We start from the raw sequence: 4,824 nt of genomic DNA on the forward strand, positions 1-4,824 counted from the left end.
TGTTGGCCAAATTCCTTGGATCACAAAACAAATCACTAAAACCACTCCATCAATTCTACACAACAATCAACTACATAAGTTGGCTAGATATTCACTGGAAGAATAATAACTGGTACTCAAAGGCTTCTAACTTGCATACCAATTACCACTAGAAACCAAAAATCAGAAATAAGATGTTCCAGACATCTATCTACCTTCCTCCAGATCTGCAACACAAAATGGTAGCCTGAAAATAAATTCAGGCCAAAATGTTGATCACTATTAGATGCTCTATTCTAGGCTTGTGAAACTTGAACAAATCACCAAACTGACTTCCAGTATGATCAAATAATGTAATGCATATGGGAGAAATGACTTGGGTTGCCATCAATGACAACACTTGACTAGTTATGCAGTGTCTCTTACCAATAATATCCCCCTTTGGCATTGATGGCAACACTTAGTGAAAAATGACTGAGTGTCAGAATCAATACCAAACATATGTATACACTGCAAGACCCAAAAACTCAAAGAATCCAAAACTCCAAGACTCCCCCTAAGATGAGTATTATATTTTTCATTGCCCTACACCCCACCTTTGACATCAATGGAAAAGGTAGGATCCACATGCCAAAATTTCATACAAAAAGGCTATATACAACCGCATATGTACACATATACATTCCTATCTTACATAAGCTTGAATATGTCTACAAAAATATTCTTTAGTGTGTTCAAATGACTATCCCAACCTTTCTTGAAACACTCCAAAACTGATATGAGACCATTGAAAAGGAATGGCTTCATTTCTGCTGACTGAAGATCTACAGGATCATTTGTGGCTATGACATCTTGAGCTTCCTTCAAAGCACTGAGCATTGTGTCTAACTTAGGAGTAATTAGGCTCCGAAGCTCACCAACTCTACTAATTAGTTTGTCCTTATCATGCATCAGGTTCTTAATTTTGTCAAGTAATGATATAAACTGACTTTCTTGACTGGCTACAAAAGAAGTCAAATGATTGAGAGATACCTTCCAATTGCTTCTCATTCTCCTTTATCTTCTTTTCAATGTCTTCAACAAATTTAGAAGATAATAAACAAGATTTGTAGACATTGCCTCCTTCAGATAAGGCATCTTGAATACTTTTTACACAAGTGTCTAACAAACTCCTATCATGAGCAATAATCTCCTCTAATTCACTGAATCTTTTGTCATTAAACTCATTCTGGACCTTTACTTCTACTCAAAGTGAGTACTTACATAATTGATTAGGCTCTTTAGCTGATCAAAGGGAGAATCAGACGTGTCCTTCTAGAATGTAGGCATTATCTTTTCTAGGACACCGGAAGAAAGACTTAGCAGCTCACTGTCCTCCATGTGATATTTCGACATCTCTTCTCTTGCCTTAGCTTGTGCAAGTGATGCTAGGTTCAACTTTTGAATCAAAGAAAGAAAGTCTAAGTTGATAGGCCCATGAGATAATGTTGGATCATCAAAGATCTATTTATCCTTTTGACGAAATTTCTTGACATCCTCAGCAATGTCTCTAGCTTTAGAGACAACACCGATTACCTCAACCTTCTTGATTTCAGAGTCAATTTAAGATTTGATCTCCTTTGGACCTTCATTGGTAGTTGGAGCTTGAGTCTCCACAAATGGCCTTATGTCTGTAAGTAGGAAAATGGAATAACATCAAAGCAATAAGAGATTAGGCAACTACAAACCTAAATTCTATGAAAGTAACTCCTATCACAATCAATAGAAGAATTGAAAACAAGACATTCAAAAGAAATGAAAACCATCACCAATGTCTCCATTCAACTTATTCAACACTACTCCTTTCCTCCACTCTCAAATGGCATATTTTTTTGAAAATGAATATTTCCAATAATCATTTTCACTCATCTCTATTTCATTTTGGCATATTTTGTTGAAAATAAATGTTTCCAATATTTATTTTCACTTCTCTTTTTCATTGGAAATACAATTTCCTTTTTATCATCACTTAACATGTCATCTCATTTAATTTCATCCATTGATTACTTTCAATCTCAAATCAATTGTAACCATCCAATCAATCTCAACTTTTCTATAAATTGAGCCCTTTTCTCATTGATCTTAAAACGACATCTTAAGTATCCCTGCACCACCACAGGAGCCCAAATGATCTCTGCAAGCTAAATAAACCTGTTACAAGGAGAATAAAGGAAGCAATAGAGAAAAACCAAATACACAGGAAATGCTAAAAAAGATGAGAGCTCTGTATTCACAAAAATGTGTAATAGAATAATGATACAAAGAAAAGAATTCAACATCTAATAGGTCAAGAAACCCTAAAAGGGAAAACCCTAGGCTTGCACATAATAATTAATAAAAGAATTAATTATTATGCACTAATGTTAGCTTAAGTTTAAAAGAGATAAAGGGAACTTAATTAATTAAACAAATGTTGTTTAATTAATCAAGTAAAGACCTGATTAATTCTTTTATCAACCCAAGTATAGAGCGCAACTGAAGATAGCGCAGCGATCCAAAAGGTTTCGTGAAGATGTTTGCAACCTGCTCAGCAGTGGGAATGTACTCCAAAATGAGAGAACTATCCTGAATCAATTGGCGGATGAAATGCATGTGAAGCTCAATATGTTTTATCCGCTGATGCTCTATCGGGTTGTGAGAAATGTGAATAGCACTTTTATTGTCACACCAAAGAATAGTGGGACTATCAGGAGGAAAACCAAACTCAATCATCAATTGTCGAAGCCATTAGATCTCCTGACTGGTGAGCACAAAAACTTAGTACTCAGCCTCTGTAGATGATAATGCATGAGCAGTCTGCTTCTTGCAAGACCATGTGATAGGACCAGAGCCAAGATAGAAAACAAATCCAAAAGTAGACTTTCAATCATTGACATCACCAACCCAATCTGAGAGAGTGTAGCCAACAATGTGAGGTTCCCTAATTTGTAGTGAATGCCATGAGAAATAGAGCCCTGAATTTACCGCAAAATACGTTTGGCAACTTTCCAATGACTCTCATGAGGATCATGGGAGAATCGAGAGATAAGGAAAACCGCAAAGGAAAGATCAGGCTGAGTGTGTGACAACAAATTGCCAACCAACTGCCTGTAAAGTGTAGAATCTACTTAAGGAGTGGAGCAAGTAGTAATCAAAACAACCCCTGACTGAAAAGGAGTGGGAGAAGGCTTGCAATAAAGCATGCCAAAGCGCTAAAGCATGTCAAGAGCATACTTCTGCTGGTAAATGTAGATCCCATCAGAAGACTGAATCACCTGAAGACCAAGAAAATAGTGCAGAAGACCGAGATCTGTCATCTCAAACTGGTCCATCAAAGCTTGCTGAACATGGTGAATCATAGAGGATGAGCTACCTATGATGAGGAGATCATCAAAACATAGCACAAGAATCAGGATCTCACCCTCAAGAAGCTGAATGTACATTGTGTAATCGGAATGACAGCGGGTGAAACCAATGGAGAGCAAGAAAGAGTCCATCTTCTCATACCAAGCCCGAGGGGCCTATTTGAGACCATAAAATGAACGCCGAAGTCTGCAAACCAAAGAACTATCCTGCACAAATCCCTGAGGCTGCTCCATATAGATTTCCTCCTGTAAGTTTCCATGCAAGAAAGCACTCTTCACATCCATCTGAAAAACAAGCCATCCCCTAGAAGCTGCAAGGGATAGTACAAAGCGAATAGAGTTCATCTTGGCGACAAGGGCAAATGTCTCAGAGTAATCAATACCCTCAACCCGCGAGAAACCCTTCGCAACAAGACGTGCTTTGTACTTTTCAATCAAACCATCAACAACATACTTAGTACGATTCAACCAGCAACACCAAACCATTTTTCTACCCTTAGGAAGAGGACAAAGATCCCAAGTATTATTCCCCATCAAAGAAGAACACTCCTCCTCCATAGCATAATCCCACTCAGGGTGTGTTGTAGCCTCTGAAAACTTCTGAGGATCATCTAAAATGGCATGACTCAAAAGACTAGAACCCACAGTATGAGAATGGGTGCAAAGAGTATCTAAAGGATCGCCGACCATAGATCCCGCCACCTCAATAGTAAAGTGAGACCACTTGGGCATCTGAGGTGAAGTAGGTGGAGGTGGAGATGGTGGATCATCAACAACATCATCATAATCATCCTCAAAATAATCCTAAAGAGATGCAGTGAGAGGAGTAGGAAGAGGGATAGACACTGGAGATAGGGTATCCATTGTGGGAAGGCGCTCATCAAACTGAACATCCCATCGAAATAGGGCCTCTTTGGAAGTAGAATCAAACAACCTGTATGCCTTAACATCCTCACAGTAGCCAACAAAAATGAGGGGTCGGCTCTTCCGCTCCATTGCTTTCCTTTGAGCATCAGGAATAAATGCCCATGCCTCACTACCAAATACTTGGAAAAAAGAAACATTAGGCTTGTCATGAGACCAAGCCTCCTCAGGAGTCATACGTCGAATCACCTTATGAGGAATCCGATTCTGAATGTAGTTGGCACAATTGACTACCTCAGTCTAAAAAGATGAATCCATGGACCTAGACTGAATCATACAATTCAGCATCTCCCGTAAAGTTCTATTCTTTCTCTCAGCGACACCATTTTGCTGAGGGGTGAAGGGAATAGTAAACTGATGCTGTAAACCATGTGTAGTGCAAAATTTTTTGAAAGCCTAATTCACATACTCCCCCCATTATCTGTACGTATCTGCCAAATAGAACAACCAGACTGCTTCTCTACAAATGTCTTCCAGATTCGAAATGAATCAAAGACATTAGACTTGTACTTAAGAAAGTACACCCATGTGCGTCTGG

This window comes from Cryptomeria japonica, chromosome 2 (assembly GCF_030272615.1).
Source record: "Cryptomeria japonica chromosome 2, Sugi_1.0, whole genome shotgun sequence".
Lineage (NCBI taxonomy): Eukaryota > Viridiplantae > Streptophyta > Pinopsida > Cupressales > Cupressaceae > Cryptomeria > Cryptomeria japonica.